Here is a 10,766-nt window from a genome sequence, read left to right on the forward strand (position 1 = left end):
AGACATGTGAAGAGTTGAAAAAATTAGAAATAACGGCTAGTAAGAATTGAACCTACAAACACTACAACAAATGAGATATTTAGTAATAATATAATTTTTTTTTATCGATATATTTATTGTTGTACAAATATTTAGCAGTAATTGAGTTAATGTTACTACATTTAGAAACGCTAAAATCTTTTTATATAGAGTGTTCATTATAAATATATATATATTAAATTATTATTGCTAAATATAATATAATGATAATTATATTATCGCCGTTAAATAATTGAAAGGAGTTTATAATGTTTTGGAATATTTCTTGGTATATTTTACTATTCCTTTAGTGTTGTGGTTTCTATGGTCCAAAATGTTTGAAGGTCCAATAAACATCATAGATGGAATTTTAATATCTAGATTGAAGACATTGTTGTCGTATTTATGTACTTATTAATTAAGGGGTGGTTTTGGTACTTATTATAAAGTGAAATATTTATAAATAAATATAACTAGCAATATGTTTGGTAGCATTTTCATTGCTATGAATTAAATTTTGCATATCGAAAATAGTGATTGGTTATCAGTTTATAATACTACATAACTATTAATTAGAATAACTGATTTTTGTATGGTAAATATTTGAATAATTTTAATTCGCTATTAAACGACTTTTTAAGGTGCTAAACTTTTAAGTTGATACCAAAATGATCATTATTCTCTTAAATTATACATCGTGATTTCTAAAAAATAGTTATTTTTAGTTATTTATCATTTAAAAAAGAGAGAAGTATCAATCATCCCTATATTTGGCGCGAATTATTAGATTCATTTTTGAATCATTGACAGCCTTAAAAATATCACTTTACATGACTATTTAAGCTAAAAACACCCTTGATCTTGCAACATTAGTAAAATACACTCCTAAATTCTCGTTAAGTTTAGGGATGTTTTTAATACTTCTCTCAATTTTTATTAACAATTTCATGCTCCTACAAGAGTTTGAAACCACTTGTCATCGTGTTGCATGTCGGGAGCATACATAGGATGTATCTAGGTTTAGTTAGTCAAGCAGAGAGATATTTTTAACGTTATCAATAATTCAGAGATAAAACTTGTAATTTACATCAAATTTAAAAATGTTTTTGATGCATCTCTTTTTTAAAACCTTCGAGACACACCTAATTACTTTTTTTCCATTTTCTTGTTAGTTATAATTGTTCTGAAACACTCAAAATATTTTAATTGAAAAAAAATTTAGAGTAAGTGTAACTTTTCTGTATTAATTTTTTTTATCCAAGATGAATCATGTTACATCAGCATTAAAGGTTGAAACATCATATCTACCTAGTACAAAAAAAATTATTTATTGAAACTACACTTATTTTGAAATAAAAAAAAAGTGATATTAACGTAAAAAGAGCACACATATAAACATATAACATGAATTTAGTTTCCACTAACCAAATTGGGACATAAATGAACTCATGATATTTACAATACCTTAAGACATAAATAATTTAAAGTCAAAGTTAAAATTATTGCACTCGTCGTAGATCCGCCTCTAAGCAGGAACATTGATAGGGAAAACACAATATTAATAGTCTCGTGAAGACCATCTATAGGCACAGTAACTAACACTGGGGCTCTATTAATAATAATTTTGTTGGTGTATAAATATGAAATGGGGTCCTTGTGTTGATGGGAGAGTACAATCTTCATTTAAACTGCTGGCCACTAGTTTAAGTCATATTTTCTTTTATAGTACTAAATGAAAGATATATATGAGTGTGTCAAACACAAAGCATTTACTATTTGTTTGATGCTATTCATAAAACATCTTCTCAACTCTCAAGGCTTGTCTCTGTTTGACAACCCCCACCCCCACCCCAAAGAGGTTGATGCTTCATTTTCAAATTAAGTTTTGATTTTTCTTTCAACCTATATATTGAAGAGACCTATTAATTAATCTTATGGAGAGGGGAGTGGGGAATGTGGAGTAGGGTTTTTTTATGAGGTGGATGGGGGACTCTTTGTTTAAATGGTTGTTACATATTGTTTAACGATATAATCTTCTAGTGATATTGTTCATTTTGAGCTTAGCTTCACACAGTTTTAAAATGTGTTATTAGTTTGTTATCCTATACTTCTCATATGTTTTGTCGATTTGAGACTTTTTATCGTAAGTTGGAGTATCACATACACCCCTTTTATGGAGTTAGAAGTCGTTTGGTTGGATGTATTGATTAAAATAGTCCTTGGATTAAAATTTAATTCATCCTATACAATGTTGGGTAGCACACATCAACTCAAATTCACCTAATACATGGATAACTTAATATACGAGGATATCTAGAGATTACTAATATCATATTTCATAAATCCTAAATAAAGCAACAAAATGACTGAACTGGCCCTCAATTTCTTTATACAAACTCAGCTGCCCAAGAGAATTCGGTTGACTTTTTCAAAGATACATAAACAATGTTGCAATTAAACGTTGCTGATACGTGTGTAATAAACTAAAAACTATGGCATTAATTTGTTATTATAATTTAACCCTGTATGTTGATAAATAGAGTTACATAATTACCATTTAAGTAATTTAATTGTGTAAATAATTTATATATTATCAATTCATAGATCATTAATCGACAATCTTGTAAAAATGATAATTAACATACTATTTAAATTCACTAACTGATAATTTGCCACATTGATCCTTTTACTGTTTTTACTTCAATGTCATATTCTTTTTTTAAATGGTTAATGGAAATTAAATATATACAGCAAATTAGTCATTCAATAACCATTTTATTTCATATCTTTTTCACAATTAATATGTCATAATGTTATATATAAAATAAAAAATTACATAATAATTTAAGGGTATAATTGAAAATAAGTCTTTTGTAGAGTTTTAAGCCACACACAAGATAAGATTGAAAATAATGAACCAAATACTTGATAAAAAATAGTTCCTGCATTATTAATCCCTGCATTGTTAATCCCTAATTTTAAAGTGTGAAATATATATATATATATTCACGTAGTTCGTGCGTTGCACGGGCCCAATAATATTAATTTTTATATCGATTAGTTATATATTTTTTGTTTCATATTAACTGAAGTTTGTGGAAATTTAAGATAGGTGTTTGAACATTTTTTCATATTTATTATTTTCTTTAATCATGTTTTTTATTTTCTAAAAGATAAATTGCATTACTTACAAAGTTATATTTAATGAAAAATATAATTTAAATTATGTTTTTTTATACCACATATTCATATTTAAATACATTCTATTTCAAAGATGAGCTAGGAAATAAGTTATGATTATATTATTCAAATTGAAACTAATCTCCAAATTAAATTTGGAATTTTCACCGTTAAATGCTAAATTTCAAAATAAAGTGAAGTTTTATTTTGATAAAGTGTTAATTGTTATTTTTATATCTAAACGGATAATTTAGAAGTGAAAATAAATGAGCGACTGCAAAGAAAAATTTGTCTTGTTCATGTCAACAGAAAGAACACGCAAGTGGTACAGTTAAAAAAATCCTCTCAATTTTTGGGTAAATTTTACCATAAAAAATTTGTAGAAAGCTAAAAAATCCTCTCAATTTTTGGGTAAATTTTACCATAAAAAATTTGAAGAAAGCTATCAAATATTCTCCGTATTCACTTTTATTTGTCTATTATATAGTAGTATCTTTTTACTTTTTACTTTTCATTTTTAATATATTAATTTTTTTCATATTTATCTCAATATTAATTACTTATTTTTCAAAATAAAATATAAGAGAAAATTATAATAATATACTTTAATTTTTAAATATTGTTATATATATATTTTTAGCGGTAATTTGTTTTTTTTTTATATGTTCCTACCTTTAACGACATTGATTCTAATGATATATAACTAATACCGATAAAGATTTTAATATTTTTTATAATATCTATATTTAATACCGCTAAAAATTATTTTTGTTATAGTTAGAAAACCTGTTACAGAAGATGATGTGCAATAATTTTTCAATCGGGGTCCTTTGTGTTTAATTTCTTTGAGGTGATAGTAAGTATATTTGCAAGTTTATAAAGTAATTGAAAGACATATATAATTAGACCAACACATAGTATTCTTTTGTATGATGCTATTCGCGTAAGGATATTACATTCAAATTTTAAATTTTATGAGTTCAATATGTGAGAGGTCGTTTGAATATTTAACGTGATAAACAAACTTATTCTATGGATATGAATAAGAGAATATCCAATGAGATTATATTAATTATTTCGTTATATATTTTATTCCTGAATTAATATTTTTTATCGATATCCTTTATCATTCGATATCGATATTCTACATCCGTCTCTCTGATATATAATTGATATATTCACATCTTTTTCAAACTTTTAAGGTTTGTCTTTACTCCATGAACCAACAAGAGACTTGATGTTTCATTTTCACTTCCAAATTCGATTTTGTGGAAATTATTGACGAGACTAATAATTCACCCTCGAAAATCTCTTCTATTTTTTATTTTCCAATTAATTTTCAATGGGGACCGGTCATAAATCATGATGGTACGTTTTATTAAGCAAAAAGTTTATTTTCACTGGTCTTTACGTTAATTTGTACTAATTAAGTTAATTAGTAAGTCATAACTTAAGATCAAAATGTGTATTAATTAGTTGCTTTGTGATAAGAATTAATATGGAGATAAGTAGTCCATGTACTCATTAAATTTAAGTGAACTCTCCATGAAATGCAAGTATATTTTCTACCCATAAATTTCTCTTTTTTTCAAAATCGACAATCGATATCGTGCTTATGTATTTAGTTATAAATAATTTTTATATTTTTCCTTTTTAAAAATATTAATTTTTGTACTGAGACAGTAGTATGAGATAGGGATACTTTCGATTTTCCACAATTTCTTTGTTTTCATGTTAAGAGGATTCATAACAATATTTATATTATAATTTTAGTTTTCTTGATTTTATGAAATTGATATGAAGAATAATTATTGTAGGATAGAAGGGCCAAATATATGATAAGTCCTTCTCTTTTATTGATTGATTGATGTTAAATGACTACCATTCACTAATTAACAAGTGTCAAGAATATGCTTTTTTTTTGTTTTTTTTTTCTTCACTTTATTATTTGGCGAAAAAGAAAAAGAAAACTAGTAATTTCTAAGTGCCTAAGTAGTACGAAAGAATTACCTCACTCTTTATATTGGGTGAGAACTAAAAAATAGATGTAAAGTATTTTTTTTTGAAAGATTCGCTATAATAATGAAAAAGTATAATATTTATGTGATTAGAAACGTTTAAATAGTAGACACTTGACAACTAAGCTATTCGAACCTAGTTTAATTTTTAAAAAATGTTATTAAACAGTTATTCATCTAACTGCTTAAAGGGGAGAAAAAGTTAGCATATATGTGAAAGTGTATATATATTATCCCATTCAAAAATCATGTATAAGGGGTGTATAACCTTATATGATGTATGTATACTTGTTAACAAAAGTAAAAAGAAAATGAATCCACCAACTATCTATGTAGAAGAGAAAATCTTAGAAATAGTAAAGATAATAGACGCAATAAGACTCTATAATTATAATTTCAGTACTTGTGCTTCATATTTATAGTTTCGTTTGCTATGGAGGTTGCAGTTTGTGTATTTGACTTGCCCGTTTGTATATTTTGCTTGCAAATACGCAAACTGAGTAATTGTATATAAATGTAGGTTGTTGTTTGTATATTTTCTTTTGTCCATTTGTATATTTCGCTTGCGAATATACAAACAAGGTGAGTATATACAAATTCTATTTTTATATATTTAAAATTTTGGCAAAACTCCGTTTGTATTTTCGCTTAATAATATACAAGTGGAGTAATTTATTATAAATTTTTGATAAATCGTATACAAATAGCTTGGGCAAACATATACAAATTCTGGATGATCAGGAACTGAATTATACATATTTTGAATTTGTCACCCATAGATCGAAGTATACAAATTCAGTATTTTGTACAATTAGAAAATCGCATAGAAAAATTTAACAAAATATAATCACGAATTAAAAATAATCAAAACTATAGCTATATAACATAATATATTTTAGATGTTTCTCATTTCGCATAATTTTCCTATGCTATTGTCTTTTTAAGGCCTAGAACCCAACCCAATAGAATAAGTAGCCTAAAAGCCCAAACTGTTTTAAGATCCAATTGAACTAAATTTATTGGGCCAATCAAGGCCCCAATTGGGGTTACAAAATGTGCAACTTTCACATATAGCAAATAAAAAATTTATATTTGTATGCTATAGCAAAGTTTGTATAATTGTGCTTCATAGCAAACATAAAACTGTGTAATTCGCTATACATATACAATTTTATAATTCGCTGGCCTAAATTGTATAATTCGCTGGCCTATTTCGCTGCAATTGTATAATTCGCTATCCTATTTCACTACAATTGTATAATGCACAAATGTATAATTCGCTGCCTATTTCGCTGCAATATTTTTATAAAATTTGTTTTGCATACAATTGAATCGAATTAAAATGTATGTATATTGCATAATTATAAGTGTATAGCAAGAAGATATATGTTTTTTTCTCGCTTTATACAAAAACAAAAACACAATATATACACTTTTGTTTTATAAAGCTAGAGAAAATTGTATTTCACTGCAATTGTACGATTCGTTGGCCTTATCCTCTGCAATATTTGTATAAAATTTGCATTTGTCTACAATTGAATTGAAGTAAAATGTTTGTAAATTATATAATTAAGTGTATAACACGAAGATTTATGTTTTTGCATGTGTATATACAATTTTCTCTCGCTTTATACTAAACAGAAACAGAATTTATGCACTTTTGTATATAAAGCGAGAGAAGCGAGCAGAGGGAGAGTGGCGAGCAAGATTTTTGGGAGAGAGGCGCCTGACAAACATTGACTAACTTTTACTATGGAGCACAATTAAATCAAACCCTAGCTACTCCATTTATTTTAGGTTATTAGTTTGCTATTATATATAATTTTTCTTTAAAAAATCTATGTGTTTTCTACTTGTATATCACTTAAAATGCATTTTCAAAATATATGAGAGTATATGACTATATAAAACAGTGCTTAAATTTGACATATTAATCAATTATGTAAGCAAGTTTTCCTCTTAATTTATAAATTTTGATTTGTCAAGGCTAAACTTTCAATAGTTGCACTTACAATTTGGCTTGCCGAGGCTAAACTTCAAATAAGTTTATATATATGTTTAAAGTATGAACTGTCATTAATCTTTTTATCAGACAATATACTAAAGCTTTTGTAACGACCTGTTTAGTCGTTTTGAGCAGCAGATTTTATTTCTGGAAAAACAGGCTGAGACGACGGAACCCACGACGGAACGTCATGGGCGCGACGGACCGTCGAGGGTGTCTCGTCCCAAAACACTTAGAAATTTCTGAAATTTGGGTGCTAAAATCGACTCTCTGAACTCTGTGACGGACCTGCAGGACGGACCGTCACAGGCACGACGAACCGTCGTGATCCACCGTTTCAAAACACTTCAACTCTTGAGAATTTGGTACAGGGAACGATTCTCTGAACGTCGTGACGGAAGTGCAGGACGGACCGTCGTAGGTATGAAGGGCCGTCACAGGCTCCTTAAGGAAATTGAGTCTCTGACAAACCTGCATGACGGACCGTCGCAGGCGCGACGGGCCGTCATAGGTTGCGTAATCCCAGTCGGATTTCTGGTTAAGTTTTAAAGGGGCGTTTTGGACTATTTCTTGCTATAATTATATATTTCGTGGGTTTATATTAATAATTCAATTACTTGGGGGTTAAAAGAGGTAACCTTAAGTTAATTAGTGGGTTATTATTGCCATCTTTTATTCTTAATTATATACTAATTAGGGTAAAAGAAAGAGGGTTTGAATAAAGAAAATAGAAAGAACAAGAGAAAGAGAGAGAAAGTTGAATGAGGAAGAGAGAAAACGAAGAACAAAGCTTGGGGAAATTGCTTGCTTGATCACTAATCTTCGTTGGAGGTAGGTTATAGTTTCTCTTACGATATTCGTAGTAAACTCTTAATAGCGAATGATATGTATTGATAATATTGTAAACCCTGCTATGTGCTTACTTGTATGCTTGCATGAATGTAATTATATAATTGTGATTATATAAGCATGATGAAGTTATTGAATCCCAAATCTTGGAAAACCTTAATCTCTTTGTTAATGATGAGGCCTTGGTATAAAAGAAGGCGTGATGAACTAAAATAATGAGATTGATGATGCCTTGGTAAGAAAGAAGGCTTGATGAATTGATAGAAGGAGATTAGGGGGTCGGGTGCCACGTTCCGGTACCAGGATAGTATATGAGGATCGGAGTGTCACGTTCCGACACCAGGATAGAATATAGATCGGGTGCCACGTTCCGGTACCAGGATAGTATATGAGGATCGGAGTGTCACGTTCCGACACCAGGATAGAATATGGATCGGGTGCCACGTTCCGGTACCAGGATAGTATATGAGGATCGGAGTGTCACGTTCCGACACCAGGATAGAATATGGATCGGGTGCCACGTTCCGGTACCAAGATAGTATATGAGGATCGGAGTGTCACGTTCCGACACCAGGATAGAATATGGATCGGGTGCCACGTTCCGGTACCAGGATAGTATATGAGGATCGGAGTGTCACGTTCCAATACCAGGATAGTATATGAGGAGCGGAGTGTCACGTACCGACACGAGAGGAATAAAGAGAATGAATCTTGAAAGATGTTAATATACTCAATCTAATGAACCTAAATCCCAAATGAGTATGATGAGGAGGCGTGAGTCCTCATTGATGAGCTTGGTGTTGTAACCAAGGGTTATGGTAATTGTAAATGCTACATGTTAAGTATCATCGTTGATTTTATGATATTACTTGGTATATACTGTTTTCTATTTTGAGTTGGCCGATGATATCTACTCAGTACCCGTGTTTTGTACTGACCCCTACTTTTATGTTTTCTTCTTGTTTATTTGTGGAGTGCAGCAAACGTACCGTCATCTTCAACTCAACCGTAACTCTAGCCAGTCTTCACTACATCGGATCTTCAGGGTGAGCTAATGCTTCTAGCTTGGACTGGATCTTCCTCTTCATGTCTTGATGCCTTGAAGTTCCGGCATGGACTAGCTTTCATGTATTTTTAGCTTTTTAGAATACTCTTAGTTTAGTACTTTGATCATAGATGTTCTTGTGATGACGACTTCCAGATTTTGGGGATAATAATAGTTATTGATTTTATTAATGAGTTTAATTCTTCCGCATTATTTTCTGTTGATATTATATTGAAATGTTAAGGTTTAGATTGGTTGGTTCGCTCATACAAGAGGGTAAGTGTGGGTGCCAGTCGCGGCCCGATTTGGATCGTGACAGCTTTTCTAATAATTAATTTCATATTTGAAATTGAGGATCCACTTCTTCAAACCCGCAATAACAATAACTTGCAAATATTTTTCAATGTTTATCAATATCTGATTGATTTGAATAATAATAACTTGAATATTTAATATTATTTTTTGAGAAAACATTTTCCCTGGAAAATCAAACATAATAGGGGTGTTCAATGAAACTAATAAAGCACTCTAAATTAAATGAGACTTTTCATCGTTATGTAAAAATAAATCCAATCAAATTGATAAGCGCTTTTGTTAAACTTGATTTGGTGTAAAAAAATTCAGTTCATGTTTAATTTGAATTGACATTATTATTTGCATAAAACTTGTTAAAAACATTTAGTATTTTAAAATATATATTACTCCTCTAGTTTATGTTAAGTGAATTGTTAAGATCCGACATATCTCTTAAGAAGAATATTTTAAGGCATAAATAAAATGCTACTTTTCACTACTCTTTTGATCATTCTCAAACTATTTTCCTATGTAAAGTAATTAAGAATCTCAAAAAATAAAAAGTGATTATAAAAATAAATCTCAATAATTCTTTTAATCTTTAAATAATTCACTTGTTTTAAACTATAAAAAAAACCTTAATAATTTCCTTAATATGATTCATGCTATTTTTTTTTTATTTGTCATTAATTATATTTGCTTTTATAGATTTTTTCTTTTGATGACATTATATTTTGGCATAATGACAACTTATTTTACGTTTTTTAAAAAAAAAAGAAATTCCTCAAAAGAAATATATGAAACCAATAGTTACATGTAAATCTCCTTTTACCTTATATTAAACATAAATTATTCTATTTTTTTGTTTTCTTTGGAAAAATGGTCTAAAATCTTTATGTATATTCTCATCCCAAGGTCTTTAAATATAACAGCATAATTATCTGCTTAGATTCAGCCAGATTGTTGAAACATGAAAGTTATTCAAAACGAGATAGTGACAATTGTTAGTTATTTTTTCATCATAACGTGTAAATAAAGCTAGTGTTTGATCATAGATTTTCAAATATTCTTGGCAAATATTATTTGAATGAAAATTTGGGTGAAATTTCACCATATGTTTGACCATAAAATTTAGGAAATATATTTCACCTTTTTAGAAAAATATGATTTATACACACAAGTTTTAAAAACTATCAAAACTAACTAAAAGTTTGTATTACAAGTCAATTGAATGTTAGTTACAACAATAACAAATAATGTCCATAACACTAAAGCAATGTGATAATTTGGAGTGAGTGCAACAAGAATTATTCCATACATCGTGAAGTAGATAAAGTACATGACTTTGTTACCTAAA

Source organism: Solanum lycopersicum, chromosome 7, assembly GCF_036512215.1.
Source record: "Solanum lycopersicum chromosome 7, SLM_r2.1".
NCBI classification, from domain to species: Eukaryota; Viridiplantae; Streptophyta; class Magnoliopsida; order Solanales; family Solanaceae; genus Solanum; species Solanum lycopersicum.